Raw genomic sequence first — 23,268 nt, 5'->3', positions numbered from 1 at the left:
TGACACGCCAGTCAAGCGCAATCTTGAGAAGGTGTGCATTTCAGTAAGGATTTCAATTGACATGCAGTATGAAACTGAAAGGAGGTTGCATCACTATGATGCATAACATTGCATGTATTGTATTTTCAAGTGTGTGCATTCATCCTGTTGTCATTTTGTTTTGAAAGCAGAAGAATCATTCAACAGGTTGCTGAGACAAATGTAAACCAGTAAAACATATGAAGAGAAACAAACCTTGAATATAAGTTCAGTTGTTTAAACATTTGACAAACTATGGTGAGGGGGTAAGAAAACACACAAATCCAGCAGCTCCTGTATTTCAATACACCAGAACCCAATATTATTGGCGAGTCGGGTAGTCCATCATCACAGTTCGAGGGCAGGCATCATTTCAGTAATTTCATCCCGTTGCATTCACATCCGTGCCTTGAATGAGATTGAATGTGATCTTTGCTCTCAAGTATGTTCCCAAGTTTTACACTTTCGTGCTTTGCATGAATGGGAATGGAACCGTGTGTGTTGAATGAGGCTCCTTGTGAGCACTGAACTTTGTCCGGTGGAGTTCCTTTTTGTGTTGCTGTAATTGTGTCATTTCTCGATGAGAAAGATTAGGCAACATTTAGTCACTTCTAGCCATGATGCTCAATTTATTTACGAATGTACCCTAGTTACTAGGGACCGTTTACGTTGGAGAACAAGATCTATTGTATGCCTGTGTATTTGGGGAAGTCAAATCTGAAATAATGATGAAATTGCGTGTATCCAAAGTTAAAACTCGTGATTTGTCGCCCTCTGGTGTGTAAAAGATGCAAAAGCTTACAGCAACTGGTATTCCCAGGCGGTCTCCCATCCAAGTACTGACCAGGAACGAGCCTGCTTAGCTTCCGAGATCGGACGAGATCGGGCGTATTCAGGCTAGTATGGCCGTAAGCCAGGAAGGCTGTCCCTGACGCTCTACTTAAAGGGAAGGCAATATCCGTTTCTGCCGTTCATACTTACAGTTGAACTGTCTCTCTACTCTAAAGCCCGGGACACACCAGCACGCCGCAGACAGTCCCTGCTAACACGCCACGTTGTGGCAACATTGTGGCAACGTTGTGCGTTAGCTGGGGTGCCACACCAGACCGGAACTATATATTACAAAACGAACACATTCTCTTGATAAAACAGCTGTAATTGAGTGCCTGACACGCCAGTCAAGCGCAATCTTGAGAAGGTGTGCATTTCAGTAAGGATTTCAATTGACATGCAGTATGAAACTGAAAGGAGGTTGCATCACTATGATGCATAACATTGCATGTATTGTATTTTCAAGTGTGTGCATTCATCCTGTTGTCATTTTGCTTTGAAAGCAGAAGAATCATTCAACAGGTTGCTGAGACAAATGTAAACCAGTAAAACATATGAAGAGAAACAAACCTTGAATATAAGTTCAGTTGTTTAAACATTTGACAAACTATGGTGAGGGGTAAGAAAACACACAAATCCAGCAGCTCCTGTATTTCAATACACCAGAACCCAATATTATTGGCGAGTCGGGTAGTCCATCATCACAGTTCGAGGGCAGGCATCATTTCAGTAATTTCATCCCGTTGCATTCACATCCGTGCCTTGAATGAGATTGAATGTGATCTTTGCTCTCAAGTATGTTCCCAAGTTTTACACTTTCGTGCTTTGCATGAATGGGAATGGAACCGTGTGTGTTGAATGAGGCTCCTTGTGAGCACTGAACTTTGTCCGGTGGAGTTCCTTTTTGTGTTGCTGTAATTGTGTCATTTCTCGATGAGAAAGATTAGGCAACATTTAGTCACTTCTAGCCATGATGCTCAATTTATTTACGAATGTACCCTAGTTACTAGGGACCGTTTACGTTGGAGAACAAGATCTATTTTATGCCTGTGTATTTGGGGAAGTCAAATCTGAAATAATGATGAAATTGCGTGTATCCAAAGTTAAAACTCGTGATTTGTCGCCCTCTGGTGTGTAAAAGATGCAAAAGCTTACAGCACCTGGTATTCCCAGGCGGTCTCCCATCCAAGTACTGACCAGGCCCGAGCCTGCTTAGCTTCCGAGATCGGACGATATCGGGCGTATTCAGGCTAGTATGGCCGTAAGCCAGGGAGGCTGTCCGTGACGCTCTACTTAAAGGGAAGGCAATATCCGTTTCTGCTGCTCATACTTGCAGTTGAACTGTCTCTCTACTCTAAAGTCCGGGACACACCAGCGCGCCGCAGACAGTCCCTGCTAACACGCCACGTTGTGGCAACGTTGTGCGTTAGCTGGGGTGCCACACCAGACCGGAACTATATATTACAAAACGAACACATTGTCTTGATAAAACAGCTGTAATTGAGTGCCTGACACGCCAGTCAAGCGCAATCTTGAGAAGGTGTGCATTTCAGTAAGGATTTCAATTGACATGCAGTATGAAACTGAAAGGAGGTTGCATCACTATGATGCATAACATTGCATGTATTGTATTTTCAAGTGTGTGCATTCATCCTGTTGTCATTTTGTTTTGAAAGCAGAAGAATCATTCAACAGGTTGCTGAGACAAATGTAAACCAGTAAAACATATGAAGAGAAACAAACCTTGAATATAAGTTCAGTTGTTTAAACATTTGACAAACTATGGTGAGGGGGTTAGAAAACACACAAATCCAGCAGCTCCTGTATTTCAATACACCAGAACCCAATATTATTGGCGAGTCGGGTAGTCCATCTTCACAGTTCGAGGGCAGGCATCATTTCAGTAATTTCATCCCGTTGCATTCACATCCGTGCCTTGAATGAGATTGAATGTGATCTTTGCTCTCAAGTATGTTCCCAAGTTTTACACTTTCGTGCATTGCATGAATGGGAATGGAACCGTGTGTGTTGAATGAGGCTCCTTGTGAGCACTGAACTTTGTCCGGTGGAGTTCTTTTTTGTGTTGCTGTAATTGTGTCATTTCTCGATGAGAAAGATTAGGCAACATTTAGTCACTTCTAGCCATGATGCTCAATTTACTTACGAATGTACCCTAGTTACTAGGGACCGTTTACGTTGGAGAACAAGATCTATTGTATGCCTATGTATTTGGGGAAGTCAAATCTGAAATAATGATGAAATTGCGTGTATCCAAAGTTAAAACTCGTGATTTGTCGCCCTCTGGTGTGTAAAAGATGCAAAAGCTTTCAGCACCAGGTATTCCTAGGCGGTCTCCCATCCAAGTACTGACCAGGAACGAGCCTGCTTGACTTCCGAGATCGGACGAGATCGGGCGTATTCAGGCTAGTATGGCCGTAAGCCAGGAAGGCTGTCCCTGACGCTCTACTTAAAGGGAAGGCAATATCCGTTTCTGCCGTTCATACTTACAGTTGAACTGTCTCTCTACTCTAAAGCCCGGGACACACCAGCGCGCCGCAGACAGTCCCTGCTAACACGCCACGTTGTGGCAACATTGTGGCAACGTTGTGCGTTAGCTGGGGTGCCACACCAGACCGGAACTATATATTACAAAACGAACACATTCTCTTGATAAAACAGCTGTAATTGAGTGCCTGACACGCCAGTCAAGCGCAATCTTGAGAAGGTGTGCATTTCAGTAAGGATTTCAATTGACATGCAGTATGAAACTGAAAGGAGGTTGCATCACTATGATGCATAACATTGCATGTATTGTATTTTCAAGTGTGTGCATTCATCCTGTTGTCATTTTGTTTTGAAAGCAGAAGAATCATTCAACAGGTTGCTGAGACAAATGTAAACCAGTAAAACATATGAAGAGAAACAAACCTTGAATATAAGTTCAGTTGTTTAAACATTTGACAAACTATGGTGAGGGGGTAAGAAAACACACAAATCCAGCAGCTCCTGTATTTCAATACACCAGAACCCAATATTATTGGCGAGTCGGGTAGTCCATCGTCACAGTTCGAGGGCAGGCATCATTTCAGTAATTTCACCCCGTTGCATTCACATCCGTGCCTTGAATGAGATTGAATGTGATCTTTGCTATCAAGTATGTTCCCAAGTTTTACACTTTCGTGCTTTGCATGAATGGGAATGGAACCGTGTGTGTTGAATGAGGCTCCTTGTGAGCACTGATCTTTGTCCGGTGGAGTTCCTTTTTGTGTTGCTGTAATTGTGTCATTTCTCGATGAGAAAGATTAGGCAACATTTAGTCAATTCTAGCCATGATGCTCAATTTATTTACGAATGTACCCTAGTTACTAGGGACCGTTTACGTTGGAGAACAAGATCTATTGTATGCCTGTGTATTTGGGGAAGTCAAATCTGAAATAATGATGAAATTGCGTGTATCCAAAGTTAAAACTCGTGATTTGTCGCCCTCTGGTGTGTAAAAGATGCAAAAGCTTACAGCACCTGGTATTCCCAGGCAGTCTCCCATCCAAGTACTGACCAGGCCCGAGCCTGCTTAGCTTCCGAGATCGGACGAGATCGGGCGTATTCAGGCTAGTATGGCCGTAAGCCAGGGAGGCTGTCCCTGACACTCTACTCAAAGGGAAGGCAATATCCGTTTCTGCCGTTCATACTTACAGTTGAACTGTCTCTCCACTCTAAAGCCCGGGACACACCAGCGCGCCGCAGACAGTCCCTGCTAACATGCCACGTTGTGGCAACGTTGTGCGTTAGCTGGGGTGCCACACCAGACCGGAACTATATTTTACAAAACGAACACATTTGTCTTGATAAAACAGCTGTAATTGAATGCCTGACACGCCAGTCAAGCGCAATCTTGAGAAGGTGTGCATTTCAGTAAGGATTTCAATTGACATGCAGTATGAAACTGAAAGGAGGTTGCATCACTATGATGCATAACATTGCATGTATTGTATTTTCAAGTGTGTGCATTCATCCTGTTGTCATTTTGTTTTGAAAGCAGAACAATCATTCAACAGGTTGCTGAGACAAATGTAAACCAGTAAAACATATGAAGAGAAACAAACCTTGAATATAAGTTCAGTTGTTTAAACATTTGACAAACTATGGTGAGGGGGTAAGAAAACACACAAATCCAGCAGCTCCTGTATTTCAATACACCAGATCCCAATATTATTGGCGAGTCGGGTAGTCCATCATCACAGTTCGAGGGCAGGCATCATTTCAGTAATTTCATCCCGTTGCATTCACATGCGTGCCTTGAATGAGATTGAATGTTATCTTTACTCTCAAGTACGTACCCAAGTTTTACACTTTCGTGGTTTGCATGAATGGGAATGGAACCGTGTGTGTTGAATGATGCTCCTTGTGAGCACTGAACTTTGTCCGGTGGAGTTCCTTTTTTGTTGCTGTAATTGTGTCATTTCTTGATGAGAAAGATTAGGCAACATTTAGTCACTTCTAGCCATGATGCTCAATTTATTGACGAATGTATCCTAGTTACTAGGGACCGTTTACGTTGGAGAACAAGATCTATTGTATGCCTGTGTATTTGGGGAAGTCAAATCTGAAATAATGATGAAATTGCGTGTATCCAAAGTTAAAACTCGTGATTTGTCGCCCTCTGGTGTGTAAAAGATGCAAAAGCTTACAGCACCTGGTATTCCAAGGCAGTCTCCCATCCAAGTACTGACCAGGCCCGAGCCTGCTTAACTTCCGAGATCGGACAAGATCGGGCGTATTCAGGCTAGTATGGCCGTAAGCCAGGGAGGCTGTCCCTGACGCTCTACTTAAAGGGAAGGCAATATCCGTTTCTGCCGTTCATACTTACAGTTGAACTGTCTCTCTACTCTAATGCCCGGGACACACCAGCGCGCCGCAGACAGTCCCTGCTAACACGAAACGTTGTGGCAACGTTGTGCGTTAGTTGGGGTGCCACACCAGACCGGAACTATATTTTACAAAACGAACACATTGTCTTGATAATACAGCTGTAATTGAGTGCCTGACACGCCAGTCAAGCGCAATCTTGAGAAGGTGTGCATTTCAGTAAGGATTTCAATTGACATGCAGTATGAAACTGAAAGGAGGTTGCATCACTATGATGCATAACATTGCATGTATTGTATTTTCAAGTGTGTGCATTCATCCTGTTGTCATTTTGTTTTGAAAGCAGAAGAATCATTCAACAGGTTGCTGAGACAAATGTAAACCAGTAAAACATATGAAGAGAAACAAACCTTGAATATAAGTTCAGTTGTTTAAACATTTGACAAACTATGGTGAGGGGGTAAGAAAACACACAAATCCAGCAGCTCCTGTATTTCAATACACCAGAACCCAATATTATTGGCGAGTCGGGTAGTCCATCATCACAGTTCGAGGGCAGGCATCATTTCAGTAATTTCATCCCGTTGCATTCACATCCGTGCCTTGAATGAGATTGAATGTGATCTTTGCTCTCAAGTATGTTCCCAAGTTTTACACTTTCGTACTTTGCATGAATGGGAATGGAACCGTGTGTGTTGAATGAGGCTCCTTGTGAGCACTGAACTTTGTCCGGTGGAGTTCCTTTTTGTGTTGCTGTAATTGTGTCATTTCTTGATGAGAAAGATTAGGCAACATTTAGTCAATTCTAGCCATGATGCTCAAATTATTTACGAATGTACCCTAGTTACTAGGGACCGTTTACGTTGGAGAACAAGATCTATTGTATGCCTGTGTATTTGGGGAAGTCAAATCTGAAATAATGATGAAATTGCGTGTATCCAAAGTTAAAACTCGTGATTTGTCGCCCTCTGGTGTGTAAAAGATGCAAAAGCTTACAGCACCTGGTATTCCCAGGCAGTCTCCCATCCAAGTACTGACCAGGCCCGAGCCTGCTTAACTTCCGAGATCGGACGAGATCGGGCGTATTCAGGCTAGTATGGCCGTAAGCCAGGGAGGCTGTCCCTGACGCTCTACTTAAAGGGAAGGCAATATCCGTTTCTGCCGTTCATACTTACAGTTGAACTGTCTCTCTACTCTAAAGCCCGGGACACACCAGCGCGCCGCAGACAGTCCCTGCTAACACGAAACGTTGTGGCAACGTTGTGCGTTAGCTGGGGTGCCACACCAGACCGGAACTATATTTTACAAAACGAACACATTGTCTTGATAATACAGCTGTAATTGAGTGCCTGACACGCCAGTCAAGCGCAATCTTGAGAAGGTGTGCATTTCAGTAAGGATTTCAATTGACATGCAGTATGAAACTGAAAGGAGGTTGCATCACTATGATGCATAACATTGCATGTATTGTATTTTCAAGTGTGTGCATTCATCCTGTTGTCATTTTGTTTTGAAAGCAGAAGAATCATTCAACAGGTTGCTGAGACAAATGTAAACCAGTAAAACATATGAAGAGAAACAAACCTTGAATATAAGTTCAGTTGTTTAAACATTTGACAAACTATGGTGAGGGGGTAAGAAAACACACAAATCCAGCAGCTCCTGTATTTCAATACACCAGAACCCAATATTATTGGCGAGTCGGGTAGTCCATCATCACAGTTCGAGGGCAGGCATCATTTCAGTAATTTCATCCCGTTGCATTCACATCCGTGCCTTGAATGAGTTTGAATGTGATCTTTGCTCTCAAGTATGTTCCCAAGTTTTACACTTTCGTGCTTTGCATGAATGGGAATGGAACCGTGTGTGTTGAATGAGGCTCCTTGTGAGCACTGAACTTTGTCCGGTGGAGTTCCTTTTTGTGTTGCTGTAATTGTGTCATTTCTTGATGAGAAAGATTAGGCAACATTTAGTCACTTCTAGCCATGATGCTCAATTTATTTACGAATGTACCCTAGTTACTAGGGACCGTTTACGTTGGAGAACAAAATGTATTGTATGCCTGTGTATTTGGGGAAGTCAAATCTGAAATAATGATGAAATTGTGTGTATCCAAAGTTAAAAATCGTGATTTGTCACCCTCTGGTGTGTCAAAGGTGCAAAAGCTTAAAGCACCTGGTATTCCCAGGCGGTCTCCTATTCAAGTACTGACCAGGCCCGAGCCTGCTTGGCTTCCGAGATCGGACGAGATCGGGCGTATTCAGGCTAGTATGGCCGTAAGCAAGTGAGACTTTCCCTGACGCTCTACTTAAAGGGAAGGCAATATCCGTTTCTGCCGTTCATACTTACAGTTGAACTGTCTCTCTACTCTAAAGCCCGGGACATACCAGCGTGTCGCAGAAAGTCCCTGCTAACACGCCACGTTGTGGCAACGTTGTGGCAAAGTTGTGCATTAGCTGGGGTGCCACACCAGACCGGAACTATATTTTACAAAACGATCACATTGTCTTGATAAAACAGCTGTAATTGAGTGCCTGACACGCCAGTCAAGCGCAATCTTGAGAAGGTGTGCATTTCAGTAAGGATATCAATTGACATGCAGTATGAAACTGAAAGGAGGTTGCATCACTATGATGCATAACATTGCATGTATTGTATTTTCAAGTGTGTGCATTCATCCTGTTGTCATTTTGTTTTGAAAGCAGAAGAATCATTCAACAGGTTGCTGAGACAAATGTAAACCAGTAAAACATATGAAGAGAAACAAACCTTGAATATAAGTTCAGTTGTTTAAACATTTGACAAACTATGGTGAGGGGGTAAGAAAACACACAAATCCAGCAGCTCCTGTATTTCAATACACCAGAACCCAATATTATTGGCGAGTCGGGTAGTCCATCATCACAGTTCGAGGGCAGGCATCATTTCAGTAATTTCATCCCGATGCATTCACATCCGTGCCTTGAATGAGATTGAATGTGATCTTTGCTCTCAAGTATGTTCCCAAGTTTTACACTTTCGTGCTTTGCATGAATTGGAATGGAACCATGTGTGTTGAATGAGGCTCCTTGTGAGCACTGAACTTTGTCCGGTGGAGTTCTTTTTGTGTTGCTGTAATTGTGTCATTTCTCGATGAGAAAGATTAGGCAACATTTAGTCACTTCTAGCCATGATGCTCAATTTATTGACGAATGTACCCTAGTTACTAGGGACCGTTTACGTTGGAGAACAAGATCTATTGTATGCCTGTGTATTTGGGGAAGTAAAACCTGAAATAATGATGAAATTGTGTGTATCCAAAGTTAAAACTCGTGATTTGTCGCCCTCTGGTGTGTAAAAGATGCAAAAGCTTACAGCACCTGGTATTCCCAGGCAGTCTCCCATCCAAGTACTGACCAGGCCCGAGCCTGCTTAACTTCCGAGATCGGACGAGATCGGGCGTATTCAGGCTAGTATGGCCGTAAGCCAGGGAGGCTGTCCCTGACGCTCTACTTAAAGGGAAGGCAATATCCGTTTCTGCCGTTCATACTTACAGTTGAACTGTCTCTCTACTCTAAAGCCCGGGACACACCAGCGCGCCGCAGACAGTCCCTGCTAACACGAAACGTTGTGGCAACGTTGTGCGTTAGCTGGGGTGCCACACCAGACCGGAACTATATTTTACAAAACGAACACATTGTCTTGATAATACAGCTGTAATTGAGTGCCTGACACGCCAGTCAAGCGCAATCTTGAGAAGGTGTGCATTTCAGTAAGGATTTCAATTGACATGCAGTATGAAACTGAAAGGAGGTTGCATCACTATGATGCATAACATTGCATGTATTGTATTTTCAAGTGTGTGCATTCATCCTGTTGTCATTTTGTTTTGAAAGCAGAAGAATCATTCAACAGGTTGCTGAGACAAATGTAAACCAGTAAAACATATGAAGAGAAACAAACCTTGAATATAAGTTCAGTTGTTTAAACATTTGACAAACTATGGTGAGGGGGTAAGAAAACACACAAATCCAGCAGCTCCTGTATTTCAATACACCAGAACCCAATATTATTGGCGAGTCGGGTAGTCCATCATCACAGTTCGAGGGCAGGCATCATTTCAGTAATTTCATCCCGTTGCATTCACATCCGTGCCTTGAATGAGTTTGAATGTGATCTTTGCTCTCAAGTATGTTCCCAAGTTTTACACTTTCGTGCTTTGCATGAATGGGAATGGAACCGTGTGTGTTGAATGAGGCTCCTTGTGAGCACTGAACTTTGTCCGGTGGAGTTCCTTTTTGTGTTGCTGTAATTGTGTCATTTCTTGATGAGAAAGATTAGGCAACATTTAGTCACTTCTAGCCATGATGCTCAATTTATTTACGAATGTACCCTAGTTACTAGGGACCGTTTACGTTGGAGAACAAAATGTATTGTATGCCTGTGTATTTGGGGAAGTCAAATCTGAAATAATGATGAAATTGTGTGTATCCAAAGTTAAAAATCGTGATTTGTCACCCTCTGGTGTGTCAAAGGTGCAAAAGCTTAAAGCACCTGGTATTCCCAGGCGGTCTCCTATTCAAGTACTGACCAGGCCCGAGCCTGCTTGGCTTCCGAGATCGGACGAGATCGGGCGTATTCAGGCTAGTATGGCCGTAAGCAAGTGAGACTTTCCCTGACGCTCTACTTAAAGGGAAGGCAATATCCGTTTCTGCCGTTCATACTTACAGTTGAACTGTCTCTCTACTCTAAAGCCCGGGACATACCAGCGTGTCGCAGAAAGTCCCTGCTAACACGCCACGTTGTGGCAACGTTGTGGCAAAGTTGTGCATTAGCTGGGGTGCCACACCAGACCGGAACTATATTTTACAAAACGATCACATTGTCTTGATAAAACAGCTGTAATTGAGTGCCTGACACGCCAGTCAAGCGCAATCTTGAGAAGGTGTGCATTTCAGTAAGGATATCAATTGACATGCAGTATGAAACTGAAAGGAGGTTGCATCACTATGATGCATAACATTGCATGTATTGTATTTTCAAGTGTGTGCATTCATCCTGTTGTCATTTTGTTTTGAAAGCAGAAGAATCATTCAACAGGTTGCTGAGACAAATGTAAACCAGTAAAACATATGAAGAGAAACAAACCTTGAATATAAGTTCAGTTGTTTAAACATTTGACAAACTATGGTGAGGGGGTAAGAAAACACACAAATCCAGCAGCTCCTGTATTTCAATACACCAGAACCCAATATTATTGGCGAGTCGGGTAGTCCATCATCACAGTTCGAGGGCAGGCATCATTTCAGTAATTTCATCCCGTTGCATTCACATCCGTGCCTTGAATGAGATTGAATGTGATCTTTGCTCTCAAGTATGTTCCCAAGTTTTACACTTTCGTGCTTTGCATGAATGGGAATGGAACTGTGTGTGTTGAATGAGGCTCCTTGTGAGCACTGAACTTTGTCCGGTGGAGTTCCTTTTTGTGTTGCTGTAATTGTGTCATTTCTCGATGAGAAAGATTAGGCAACATTTAGTCACTTCTAGCCATGATGCTCAATTTATTTACGAATGTACCCTAGTTACTAGGGACCGTTTACGTTGGAGAACAAGATCTATTGTATGCCTGTGTATTTGGGGAAGTAAAATCTGAAATAATGATGAAATTGTGTGTATCCAAAGTTAAAACTCGTGATTTGTCGCCCTCTGGTGTGTAAAAGGTGCAAAAGCTTACAGCACCTGGTATTCCCAGGCGGTCTCCCATCCAAGTACTGACCAGGCCCGAGACTGCTTGGCTTCCGAGATCGGACGAGATCGGGCGTATTCAGGCTAGTATGGCCGTAAGCCAGGTAGGCTGTCCCTGACGCTCTACTTAAAGGGATGGCAATATCCGTTTCTGCCGTTCATACTTACAGTTGAACTGTCTCTCTACTCTAAAGCCCGGGACACACCAGTGCGCCGCAGACAGTCCCTGCTAACACGCCACGTTGTGGCAACGTTGTGGCAACGTTGTGCGTTAGCTGGGGTGCCACACCAGACCGGAACTATATTTTACAAAACGAACACATTGTCTTGATAAAACAGCTGTAATTGAGTGCCTGACACGCCAGTCAAGCGCAATCTTGAGAAGGTGTGCATTTCAGTAAGGATTTCAATTGACATGCAGTATGAAACTGAAAGGAGGTTGCATCACTATGATGCATAACATTGCATGTATTGTATTTTCAAGTGTGTGCATTCATCCTGTTGTCATTTTGTTTTGAAAGCAGAAGAATCATTCAACAGGTTGCTGAGACAAATGTAAACCAGTAAAACATATGAAGAGAAACAAACCTTGAATATAAGTTCAGTTGTTTAAACATTTGACAAACTATGGTGAGGGGGTAAGAAAACACACAAATCCAGCAGCTCCTGTATTTCAATACACCAGAACCCAATATTATTGGCGAGTCGGGTAGTCCATCATCACAGTTCGAGGGCAGGCATCATTTCAGTAATTTCATCCCGTTGCATTCACATCCGTGCCTTGAATGAGATTGAATGTGATCTTTGCTCTCAAGTATGTTCCCAAGTTTTACACTTTCGTGCTTTGCATGAATGGGAATGGAACCGTGTGTGTTGAATGAGGCTCCTTGTGAGCACTGAACTTTGTCCGGTGGAGTTCTTTTTGTGTTGCTGTAATTGTGTCATTTCTCGATGAGAAAGATTAGGCAACATTTAGTCACTTCTAGCCATGATGCTCAATTTATTTACGAATGTACCCTAGTTACTAGGGACCGTTTACGTTGGAGAACAAGATCTATTGTATGCCTGTGTATTTGGGGAAGTAAAACCTGAAATAATGATGAAATTGTCTGTATCCCAAGTTAAAACTCGTGATTTGTCGCCCTCTGGTGTGTAAAAGGTGCAAAAGCTTACAGCACCTGGTATTCCCAGGCGGTCTCCCATCCAAGTACTGACCAGGCCCAAGCCTGCTTGGCTTCCGAGATCGGACGAGATCGGGCGTATTCAGGCTAGTATGGCCGTAAGCCAGGGAGGCTGTCCCTGACGCTTTACTTAAAGGGAAGGCAATATCCGTTTCTGCCGATCATACTTACAGTTGAACTGTCTCTCTACTCTAAAGCCCGGGACACACCAGTGCGCCGCAGACAGTCCCTGCTAACACGCCACGTTGTGGCAACGTTGTGGCAACGTTGTGCGTTAGCTGGGGTGCCACACCAGACCGGAACTATATTTTACAAAACGAACACATTGTCTTGATAATACAGCTGTAATTGAGTGCCTGACACGCCAGTCAAGCGCAATCTTGAGAAGGTGTGCATTTCAGTAAGGATTTCAATTGACATGCAGTATGAAACTGAAAGGAGGTTGCATCACTATGATGCATAACATTGCATGTATTGTATTTTCAAGTGTGTGCATTCATCCTGTTGTCATTTTGTTTTGAAAGCAGAAGAATCATTCAACAGGTTGCTGAGACAAATGTAAACCAGTAAAACATATGAAGAGAAACAAACCTTGAATATAAGTTCAGTTGTTTAAACATTTGACAAACTATGGTGAGGGGGTAAGAAAACACACAAATCCAGCAGCTCCTGTATTTCAATACACCAGAACCCAATATTATTGGCGAGTCGGGTAGTCCATCATCACAGTTCGAGGGCAGGCATCATTTCAGTAATTTCATCCCGTTGCATTCACATCCGTGCCTTGAATGAGATTGAATGTGATCTTTGCTCTCAAGTATGTTCCCAAGTTTTACACTTTCGTGCTTTGCATGAATGGGAATGGAACCGTGTGTGTTGAATGAGGCTCCTTGTGAGCACTGAACTTTGTCCGGTGGAGTTCCTTTTTGTGTTGCTGTAATTGTGTCATTTCTCGATGAGAAAGATTAGGCAACATTTAGTCACTTCTAGCCATGATGCTCAATTTATTTACGAATGTACCCTAGTTACTAGGGACCGTTTACGTTGGAGAACAAGATCTATTGTATGCCTGTGTATTTGGGGAAGTAAAATCTGAAATAATGATGAAATTGCGTGTATCCAAAGTTAAAACTCGTGATTTGTCGCCCTCTGGTGTGTAAAAGGTGCAAAAGCTTACAGCACCTGGTATTCCCAGGCGGTCTCCCATCCAAGTACTGACCAGGCCCGAGCCCGCTTGGCTTCCGAGATCTGATGAGATCGGGCGTATTCAGGCTAGTATGGCCGTAAGCCAGGGAGGCTGTCCCTGACGCTCTACTTAAAGGGAAGGCAATATCCGTTTCTGCCGTTCATACTTACAGTTGAACTGTCTCTCTACTCTAAAGCCCGGGACACACCAGCGCACCGCAGACAGTCCCTGCTAACATGCCACGTTGTGGCAACGTTGTGCGTTAGCTGGGGTGCCACACCAGACCGGAACTATATTTTACAAAACGAACACATTGTCTTGATAATACAGCTGTAATTGTGTGCCTGACACGCCAGTCAAGCGCAATCTTGAGAAGGTGTGCATTTCAGTAAGGATTTCAATTGACATGCAGTATGAAACTGAAAGGAGGTTGCATCACTATGATGCATAACATTGCATGTATTGTATTTTCAAGTGTGTGCATTCATCCTGTTGTCATTTTGTTTTGAAAGCAGAAGAATCATTCAACAGGTTGCTGAGACAAATGTAAACCAGTAAAACATATGAAGAGAAACAAACCTTGAATATAAGTTCAGTTGTTTAAACATTTGACAAACTATGGTGAGGGGGTAAGAAAACACACAAATCCAGCAGCTCCTGTATTTCAATACACCAGAACCCAATATTATTGGCGAGTCGGGTAGTCCATCATCACAGTTCGAGGGCAGGCATCATTTCAGTAATTTCATCCCGTTGCATTCACATCCGTGCCTTGAATGAGATTGAATGTGATCTTTGCTCTCAAGTATGTTCCCAAGTTTTACACTTTCGTGCTTTGCATGAATGGGAATGGAACCGTGTGTGTTGAATGAGGCTCCTTGTGAGCACTGAACTTTGTCCGGTGGAGTTCCTTTTTGTGTTGCTGTAATTGTGTCATTTCTCGATGAGAAAGATTAGGCAACATTTAGTCACTTCTAGCCATGATGCTCAATTTATTCACGAATGTACCCTAGTTACTAGGGACCGTTTACGTTGGAGAACAAGATCTATTGTATGCCTGTGTATTTGGGGAAGTCAAATCTGAAATAATGATGAAATTGCGTGTATCCAAAGTTAAAACTCGTGATTTGTCGCCCTCTGGCGTGTAAAAGATGCAAAAGCTTACAGCACCTGGTATTCCCAGGCGGTCTCCCATCCAAGTACTGACCAGGCCCGAGCCTGCTTAGCTTCCGAGATCGGACGAGATCGGGCGTATTCAGGCTAGTATGGCCGTAAGCCAGGGAGGCTGTCCCTGACGCTCTACTTAAAGGGAAGGCAATATCCGTTTCTGCCGTTCATACTTACAGTTGAACTGTCTCTCTACTCTAAAGCCCGGGACACACCAGTGCGCCGCAGACAGTCCCTGCTAACATGCCACGTTGTGGCAACATTGTGGCAACGTTGTGCGTTAGCTGGGGTGCCACACCAGACCGGAACTATATATTACAAAACGAACACATTGTCTTGATAAAACAGCTGTAATTTAGTGCCTGACACGCCAGTCAAGCGCAATCTTGAGAAGGTGTGCATTTCAGTAAGGATTTCAATTGACATGCAGTATGAAACTGAAAGGAGGTTGCATCACTATGATGCATAACATTGCATGTATTGTATTTTCAAGTGTGTGCATTCATCCTGTTGTCATTTTGTTTTGAAAGCAGAAGAATCATTCAACAGGTTGCTGAGACAAATGTAAACCAGTAAAACATATGAAGAGAAACAAACCTTGAATATAAGTTCAGTTGTTTAAACATTTGAGAAAGTATGGTGAGGGGGTAAGAAAACATACAAATCCAGCAGCTCCTGTATTTCAATACACCAGAACCCAATATTATTGGCGAGTCGGGTAGTCCATCATCACAGTTCGAGGGCAGGCATCATTTCAGTAATTTCATCCCGTTGCATTCACATCCGTGCCTTGAATGAGATTGAATGTGATCTTTGCTCTCAAGTATGTTCCAAAGTTTTACACTTTCGTGCTTTGCATGAATGGGAATGGAACCGTTTGTGTTGAATGAGGCTCCTTGTGAGCACTGAACTTTGTCCGGTGGAGTTCCTTTTTGTGTTGCTGTAATTGTGTCATTTCTCGATGAGATAGATTAGGCAACATTTAGTCACTTCTAGCCATGATGCTCAATTTATTTACGAATGTACCCTAGTTACTAGGGACCGTTTACGTTGGAGAACAAGATCTATTGTATGCCTGTGTATTTGGGGAAGTCAAATCTGAAATAATGATGAAATTGCGTGTATCCAAAGTTAAAACTCGTGATTTGTCGCCCTCTGGTGTGTAAAAGATGCAAAAGCTTACAGCACCTGGTATTCCCAGGCGGTCTCCCATCCAAGTACTGACCAGGCCCGAGCCTGCTTAGCTTCCGAGATCGGACGAGATCGGGCGTATTCAGGCTAGTATGGCCGTAAGCCAGGGAGGCTATCCCTGACGCTCTACTTAAAGGGAAGGCAATATCCGTTTCTGCCGCTCATACTTGCAGTTGAACTGTCTCTCTACTCTAAAGTCCGGGACACACCAGCGCGCCGCAGACAGTCCCTGCTAACACGAAACGTTGTGGCAACGTTGTGCGTTAGCTGGGGTGCCACACCAGACCGGAACTATATATTACAAAACGAACACATTGTCTTGATAAAACAGCTGTAATTGAGTGCCTGACACGCCAGTCAAGCGCAATCTTGAGAAGGTGTGCATTTCAGTAAGGATTTCAATTGACATGCAGTATGAAACTGAAAGGAGGTTGCATCACTATGATGCATAACATTGCATGTATTGTATTTTCAAGTGTGTGCATTCATCCTGTTGTCATTTTGTTTTGAAAGCAGAAGAATCATTCAACAGGTTGCTGAGACAAATGTAAACCAGTAAAACATATGAAGAGAAACAAACCTTGAATATAAGTTCAGTTGTTTAAACATTTGACAAACTATGGTGAGGGGGTAAGAAAACACACACATCCAGCAGCTCCTGTATTTCAATACACCAGAAGCCAATATTATTGGCGAGTCGGGTAGTCCATCATCACAGTTCGAGGGCAGGCATCATTTCAGTTATTTCATCCCGTTGCATTCACATCCGTGCCTTGAATGAGATTGAATGTGATCTTTGCTCTCAAGTATGTTCCCAAGTTTTACACTTTCGTGCTTTGCATGAATGGGAATGGAACCGTGTGTGTTGAATGAGGCTCCTTGTGAGCACTGAACTTTGTCCGGTGGAGTTCCTTTTTGTGTTGCTGTAATTGTGTCATTTCTCGATGAGATAGATTAGGCAACATTTAGTCACTTCTAGCCATGATGCTGAATTTATTTACGAATGTACCCTAGTTTCTAGGGACCGTTTACGTTGGAGAACAAGATCTATTGTATGCCTGTGTATTTGGGGAAGTCAAATCTGAAATAATGATGAAATTGCGTGTATCCAAAGTTAAAACTCGTGATTTGTCGCCCTCTGGTGTGTAAAAGATGAAAAAGCTTACAGCACCTGGTATTCCCAGGCGGTCTCCCATCCAAGTACTAACCAGGCCCGAGCCTGCTTAGCTTCCGAGATCGGACGAGATCGGGCGTATTCAGGCTAGTATGGCCGTAAGCCAGGGAGGCTGTCCTTGACCCTCTACTTAAAGGGAAGGCAATATCCGTTTCTGCCGCTCATACTTGCAGTTGAACTGTCTCTCTACTCTAAAGTCCGGGACACACCAGCACGCTGCAGACAGTCCCTGCTAACACGAAACGTTGTGGCAACGTTGTGCGTTAGCTGGGGTGCCACACCAGACCGGAACTATATTTTACAAAACGAACACATTGTCTTGATAATACAGCTGTAATTGAGTGCCTGACACGCCAGTCAAGCGCAATCTTGAGAAGGTGTGCATTTCAGTAAGGATTTCAATTGACATGCAGTATGAAACTGAAAGGAGGTTGCATCACTATGATGCATAACATTGCATGTATTGTATTTTCAAGTGTGTGCATTCATCCTGTTGTCATTTTGTTTTGAAAGCAGAAGAATCATTCAACAGGTTGCTGAGACAAATGTAAACCAGTAAAACATATGAAGAGAAACAAACCTTGAATATAAGTTCAGTTGTTTAAACATTTGACAAACTATGGTGAGGGGGTAAGAAAACACACAAATCCAGCAGCTCCTGTATTTCAATACACCAGAACCCAATATTATTGGCGAGTCGGGTAGTCCATCATCACAGTTCGAGAGCAGGCATCATTTCAGTAATTTCATCCCGTTGCATTCACATCCGTGCCTTGAATGAGATTGAATATGATCTTTGCTCTCAAGTATGTTCCCAAGTTTTACACTTTCGTGCTTTGCATGAATGGGAATGGAACCGTGTGTGTTGAATGAGGCTCCTTGTGAGCACTGAACTTTGTCCGGTGGAGTTCCTTTTTGTGTTGCTGTAATTGTGTCATTTCTCGATGAGAAAGATTAGGCAACATTTAGTCACTTCTAGCCATGATGCTCAATTTATTTACGAATGTACCCTAGTTACTAGGGACCGTTTACGTTGGAGAACAAGATCTATTGTATGCCTGTGTATTTGGGGAAGTCAAATCTGAAATAATGATGAAATTGCGTGTATCCAAAGTTAAAACTCGTGATTTGTCGCCCTCTGGTGTGTAAAAGATGCAAAAGCTTACAGCACCTGGTATTCCCAGGCGGTCTCCCATCCAAGTACTGACCAGGCCCGAGCCTGCTTAGCTTCCGAGATCGGACGAGATCGGGCGTATTCAGGCTAGTATGGCCGTAAGCCAGGGAGGCTGTCCTTGACCCTCTACTTAAAGGGAAGGCAATATCCGTTTCTGCCGCTCATACTTGCAGTTGAACTGTCTCTCTACTCTAAAGTCCGGGACACACCAGCACGCTGCAGACAGTCCCTGCTAACACGAAACGTTGTGGCAACGTTGTGCGTTAGCTGGGGTGCCACACCAGACCGGAACTATATATTACAAAACGAACACATTGTCTTGATAAAACAGCTGTAATTGAGTGCCTGACACGCCAGTCAAGCGCAATCTTGAGAAGGTGTGCATTTCAGTAAGGATTTCAATTGACATGCAGTATGAAACTGAAAGGAGGTTGCATCACTATGATGCATAACATTGCATGTATTGTATTTTCAAGTGTGTGCATTCATCCTGTTGTCATTTTGTTTTGAAAGCAGAAGAATCATTCAACAGGTTGCTGAGACAAATGTAAACCAGTAAAACATATGAAGAGAAACAAACCTTGAATATAAGTTCAGTTGTTTAAACATTTGACAAACTATGGTGAGGGGGTAAGAAAACACACAAATCCAGCAGCTCCTGTATTTCAATACACCAGAACCCAATATTATTGGCGAGTCGGGTAGTCCATCATCACAGTTCGAGGGCAGGCATCATTTCAGTAATTTCATCCCGTTGCATTCACATCCGTGCCTTGAATGAGATTGAATGTGATCTTTGCTCTCAAGTATGTTCCCAAGTTTTACACTTTCGTGCTTTGCATGAATGGGAATGGAACCGTGTGTGTTGAATGAGGCTCCTTGTGAGCAGTGAACTTTGTCCGGTGGAGTTCCTTTTTGTGTTGCTGTAATTGTGTCATTTCTCGATGAGAAAGATTAGGCAACATTTAGTCACTTCTAGCCATGATGCTCAATTTATTTACGAATGTACCCTAGTTACTAGGGACCGTTTACGTTGGAGAACAAGATCTATTGTATGCCTGTGTATTTGGGGAAGTCAAATCTGAAATAATGATGAAATTGCGTGTATCCAAAGTTAAAAATCGTGATTTGTCGCCCTCTGGTGTGTAAAAGATGCAAAAGCTTGCAGCACCTGGTATTCCCAGGCGGTCTCCCATCCAAGTACTGACCAGGCCCGAGCCTGCTTAGCTTCCGAGATCGGACGAGATCGGGCGTATTCAGGCTAGTAGGCCGTAAGCCAGGGAGGCTGTCCCTGACGCTCTACTTAAAGGGAAGGCAATATCCGTTTCTGCCGTTCATACTTACAGTTGAACTGTCTCTCTACTCTAAAGCCCGGGACACACCAGCGCGCCGCAGACAGTCCCTGCTAACACGCCACGTTGTGGCAACATTGTGGCAACGTTGTGCGTTAGCTGGGGTGCCACACCAGACCGGAACTATATATTACAAAACGAACACATTGTCTTGATAAAACAGCTGTAATTGAGTGCCTGACACGCCAGTCAAGCGCAATCTTGAGAAGGTGTGCATTTCAGTAAGGATTTCAATTGACATGCAGTATGAAACTGAAAGGAGGTTGCATCACTATGATGCATAACATTGCATGTATTGTATTTTCAAGTGTGTGCATTCATCCTGTTGTCATTTTGTTTTGAAAGCAGAAGAATCATTCAACAGGTTGCTGAGACAAATGTAAACCAGTAAAACATATGAAGAGAAACAAACCTTGAATATAAGTTCAGTTGTTTAAACATTTGACAAACTATGGTGAGGGGGTAAGAAAACACACAAATCCAGCAGCTCCTGTATTTCAATACACCAGAACCCAATATTATTGGCGAGTCGGGTAGTCCATCATCACAGTTCGAGGGCAGGCATCATTTCAGTAATTTCATCCCGTTGCATTCACATCCGTGCCTTGAATGAGATTGAATGTGATCTTTGCTCTCAAGTATGTTCCCAAGTTTTACACTTTCGTGCTTTGCATGAATGGGAATGGAACCGTGTGTGTTGAATGAGGCTCCTTGTGAGCACTGAACTTTGTCCGGTGGAGTTCCTTTTTGTGTTGCTGTAATTGTGTCATTTCTCGATGAGAAAGATTAGGCAACATTTAGTCACTTCTAGCCATGATGCTCAATTTATTTACGAATGTACCCTAGTTACTAGGGACCGTTTACGTTGGAGAACAAGATCTATTGTATGCCTGTGTATTTGGGGAAGTCAAATCTGAAATAATGATGAAATTGCGTGTATCCAAAGTTAAAACTCGTGATTTGTCGCCCTCTGGTGTGTAAAAGATGCAAAAGCTTACAGCACCTGGTATTCCCAGGCGGTCTCCCATCCAAGTACTGACCAGGCCCGAGCCTGCTTGGCTTCCGAGATCGGACGAGATCGGGCGTATTCAGGCTAGTATGGCCGTAAGCCAGGGAGGCTGTCCCTGACGCTCTACTTAAAGGGAAGGCAATATCCGTTTCTGCCGTTCATACTTACAGTTGAACTGTCTCTCTACTCTAAAGCCCGGGACACACCAGCGTGCCGCAGACAGTCCCTGCTAACACGCCACGTTGTGGCAACATTGTGGCAACGTTGTGCGTTAGCTGGGGTGCCACACCAGACCGGAACTATATTTTACAAAACGAACACATTGTCTTGATAAAACAGCTGTAATTGAGTGCCTGACACGCCAGTCAAGCGCAATCTTGAGAAGGTGTGCATTTCAGTAAGGATTTCAATTGACATGCAGTATGAAACTGAAAGGAGGTTGCATCACTATGATGCATAACATTGCATGTATTATATTTTCAAGTGTGTGCATTCATCCTGTTGTCATTTTGTTTTGAAAGCAGAAGAATCATTCAACAGGTTGCTGAGACAAATGTAAACCAGTAAAACATATGAAGAGAAACAAACCTTGAATATAAGTTCAGTTGTTTAAACATTTGACAAACTATGGTGAGGGGGTAAGAAAACACACAAATCCAGCAGCTCCTGTATTTCAATACACCAGAACCCAATATTATTGGCGAGTCGGGTAGTCCATCATCACAGTTCGAGGGCAGGCATCATTTCAGTAATTTCATCCCGTTGCATTCACATCCGTGCCTTGATTGAGATTGAATGTGATCTTTGCTCTCAAGTATGTTCCCAAGTTTTACACTTTCGTGCTTTGCATGAATGGGAATGGAACCGTGTGTGTTGAATGAGGCTCCTTGTGAGCACTGAACTTTTTTCCGGTGGAGTTCCTTTTTGTGTTGCTGTAATTGTGTCATTTCTCGATGAGACAGATTAGGCAACATTTAGTCACTTCTAGCCATGATGCTCAATTTATTTACGAATGTACCCTAGTTACTAGGGACCGTTTACGTTGGAGAACAAGATCTATTGTATGCCTGTGTATTTGGGGAAGTCAAATCTGAAATAATGATGAAATTGCGTGTATCCAAATTTAAAACTCGTGATTTGTCGCCCTCTGGTGTGTAAAAGATGCAAAAGCTTACAGCACCTGGTATTCCCAGGCGGTCTCCCATCCAAGTACTAACCAGGCCCGAGCCTGCTTAGCTTCCGAGATCGGATGAGATCGGGCGTATTCAGGCTAGTATGGCCGTAAGCCAGGGAGGCTGTCCTTGACCCTCTACTTAAAGGGAAGGCAATATCCGTTTCTGCCGCTCATACTTGCAGTTGAACTGTCTCTCTACTCTAAAGTCCGGGACACACCAGCACGCTGCAGACAGTCCCTGCTAACACGAAACGTTGTGGCAACGTTGTGCGTTAGCTGGGGTGCCACACCAGACCGGAACTATATTTTACAAAACGAACACATTGTCTTGATAATACAGCTGTAATTGAGTGCCTGACACGCCAGTCAAGCGCAATCTTGAGAAGGTGTGCATTTCAGTAAGGATTTCAATTGACATGCAGTATGAAACTGAAAGGAGGTTGCATCACTATGATGCATAACATTGCATGTATTGTATTTTCAAGTGTGTGCATTCATCCTGTTGTCATTTTGTTTTGAAAGCAGAAGAATCATTCAACAGGTTGCTGAGACAAATGTAAACCAGTAAAACATATGAAGAGAAACAAACCTTGAATATAAGTTCAGTTGTTTAAACATTTGACAAACTATGGTGAGGGGGTAAGAAAACACACAAATCCAGCAGCTCCTGTATTTCAATACACCAGAACCCAATATTATTGGCGAGTCGGGTAGTCCATCATCACAGTTCGAGGGCAGGCATCATTTCAGTAATTTCATCCCGTTGCATTCACATCCGTGCCTTGAATGAGATTGAATGTGATCTTTGCTCTCAAGTATGTTCCCAAGTTTTACACTTTCGTGCTTTGCATGAATGGGAATGGAACCGTGTGTGGTGAATGAGGCTCCTTGTGAGCACTGAACTTTGTCCGGTGGAGTTCCTTTTTGTGTTGCTGTAATTGTGTCATTTCTCGATGAGAAAGATTAGGCAACATTTAGTCACTTCTAGCCATGATGCTCAATTTATTTACGAATGTACCCTAGTTACTAGGGACCGTTTACGTTGGAGAACAAGATCTATTGTATGCCTGTGTATTTGGGGAAGTCAAATCTGAAATAATGATGAAATTGCGTGTATCCAAAGTTAAAACTCGTGATTTGTCGCCCTCTGGTGTGTAAAAGATGCAAAAGCTTACAGCACCTGGTATTCCCAGGCGGTCTCCCATCCAAGTACTGACCAGG

At 43.3% G+C, this 23,268-nt stretch overlaps 18 non-coding genes and 1 pseudogene across 18 annotated transcripts; all 19 read right to left on the bottom strand.

The window, feature by feature from the left end:
• Window positions 1–813: 813 nt before the first annotated feature.
• LOC136723917 (5S ribosomal RNA) lies at window positions 814–932 on the bottom strand. Its single transcript, XR_010806870.1, has one exon. It is a non-coding gene; the product is annotated as a 5S ribosomal RNA (ribosomal RNA).
• Window positions 933–1,997: 1,065 nt separating this feature from the next.
• Window positions 1,998–2,116, bottom strand: LOC136723896 (5S ribosomal RNA). The gene has a single exon (XR_010806851.1). It is a non-coding gene; the product is annotated as a 5S ribosomal RNA (ribosomal RNA).
• Window positions 2,117–3,171: 1,055 nt separating this feature from the next.
• On the bottom strand, window positions 3,172–3,290 carry LOC136723921 (uncharacterized; annotated as a pseudogene).
• A 1,066-nt stretch (window positions 3,291–4,356) lies between these two features.
• Window positions 4,357–4,475, bottom strand: LOC136723880 (5S ribosomal RNA). Its single transcript, XR_010806837.1, has one exon. It is a non-coding gene; the product is annotated as a 5S ribosomal RNA (ribosomal RNA).
• Window positions 4,476–5,530: 1,055 nt separating this feature from the next.
• On the bottom strand, window positions 5,531–5,649 carry LOC136723908 (5S ribosomal RNA). Its single transcript, XR_010806862.1, has one exon. It is a non-coding gene; the product is annotated as a 5S ribosomal RNA (ribosomal RNA).
• A 1,055-nt stretch (window positions 5,650–6,704) lies between these two features.
• On the bottom strand, window positions 6,705–6,823 carry LOC136723862 (5S ribosomal RNA). Its single transcript, XR_010806820.1, has one exon. It is a non-coding gene; the product is annotated as a 5S ribosomal RNA (ribosomal RNA).
• Window positions 6,824–7,878: 1,055 nt separating this feature from the next.
• Window positions 7,879–7,997, bottom strand: LOC136723916 (5S ribosomal RNA). The gene has a single exon (XR_010806869.1). It is a non-coding gene; the product is annotated as a 5S ribosomal RNA (ribosomal RNA).
• A 1,065-nt stretch (window positions 7,998–9,062) lies between these two features.
• LOC136723861 (5S ribosomal RNA) lies at window positions 9,063–9,181 on the bottom strand. The gene has a single exon (XR_010806819.1). It is a non-coding gene; the product is annotated as a 5S ribosomal RNA (ribosomal RNA).
• A 1,055-nt stretch (window positions 9,182–10,236) lies between these two features.
• On the bottom strand, window positions 10,237–10,355 carry LOC136723914 (5S ribosomal RNA). The gene has a single exon (XR_010806868.1). It is a non-coding gene; the product is annotated as a 5S ribosomal RNA (ribosomal RNA).
• Window positions 10,356–11,421: 1,066 nt separating this feature from the next.
• Window positions 11,422–11,540, bottom strand: LOC136723898 (5S ribosomal RNA). The gene has a single exon (XR_010806853.1). It is a non-coding gene; the product is annotated as a 5S ribosomal RNA (ribosomal RNA).
• A 1,065-nt stretch (window positions 11,541–12,605) lies between these two features.
• On the bottom strand, window positions 12,606–12,724 carry LOC136723971 (5S ribosomal RNA). The gene has a single exon (XR_010806916.1). It is a non-coding gene; the product is annotated as a 5S ribosomal RNA (ribosomal RNA).
• Window positions 12,725–13,790: 1,066 nt separating this feature from the next.
• Window positions 13,791–13,909, bottom strand: LOC136723877 (5S ribosomal RNA). The gene has a single exon (XR_010806834.1). It is a non-coding gene; the product is annotated as a 5S ribosomal RNA (ribosomal RNA).
• Window positions 13,910–14,964: 1,055 nt separating this feature from the next.
• LOC136723923 (5S ribosomal RNA) lies at window positions 14,965–15,083 on the bottom strand. Its single transcript, XR_010806873.1, has one exon. It is a non-coding gene; the product is annotated as a 5S ribosomal RNA (ribosomal RNA).
• A 1,066-nt stretch (window positions 15,084–16,149) lies between these two features.
• On the bottom strand, window positions 16,150–16,268 carry LOC136723912 (5S ribosomal RNA). Its single transcript, XR_010806866.1, has one exon. It is a non-coding gene; the product is annotated as a 5S ribosomal RNA (ribosomal RNA).
• A 1,055-nt stretch (window positions 16,269–17,323) lies between these two features.
• LOC136723941 (5S ribosomal RNA) lies at window positions 17,324–17,442 on the bottom strand. Its single transcript, XR_010806889.1, has one exon. It is a non-coding gene; the product is annotated as a 5S ribosomal RNA (ribosomal RNA).
• A 1,055-nt stretch (window positions 17,443–18,497) lies between these two features.
• LOC136723900 (5S ribosomal RNA) lies at window positions 18,498–18,616 on the bottom strand. The gene has a single exon (XR_010806855.1). It is a non-coding gene; the product is annotated as a 5S ribosomal RNA (ribosomal RNA).
• Window positions 18,617–19,671: 1,055 nt separating this feature from the next.
• Window positions 19,672–19,789, bottom strand: LOC136723913 (5S ribosomal RNA). Its single transcript, XR_010806867.1, has one exon. It is a non-coding gene; the product is annotated as a 5S ribosomal RNA (ribosomal RNA).
• A 1,066-nt stretch (window positions 19,790–20,855) lies between these two features.
• LOC136723868 (5S ribosomal RNA) lies at window positions 20,856–20,974 on the bottom strand. The gene has a single exon (XR_010806826.1). It is a non-coding gene; the product is annotated as a 5S ribosomal RNA (ribosomal RNA).
• A 1,067-nt stretch (window positions 20,975–22,041) lies between these two features.
• LOC136723857 (5S ribosomal RNA) lies at window positions 22,042–22,160 on the bottom strand. Its single transcript, XR_010806816.1, has one exon. It is a non-coding gene; the product is annotated as a 5S ribosomal RNA (ribosomal RNA).
• Window positions 22,161–23,268: the final 1,108 nt, after the last annotated feature.

The sequence above is a fragment of the Amia ocellicauda genome, unplaced genomic scaffold, assembly GCF_036373705.1.
Source record: "Amia ocellicauda isolate fAmiCal2 unplaced genomic scaffold, fAmiCal2.hap1 HAP1_SCAFFOLD_170, whole genome shotgun sequence".
Taxonomy (NCBI): Eukaryota; Metazoa; Chordata; class Actinopteri; order Amiiformes; family Amiidae; genus Amia; species Amia ocellicauda.
Note: the sequence above shows the minus strand (reverse complement) of the source record. Positions and strands in the feature narration are given on the sequence as shown.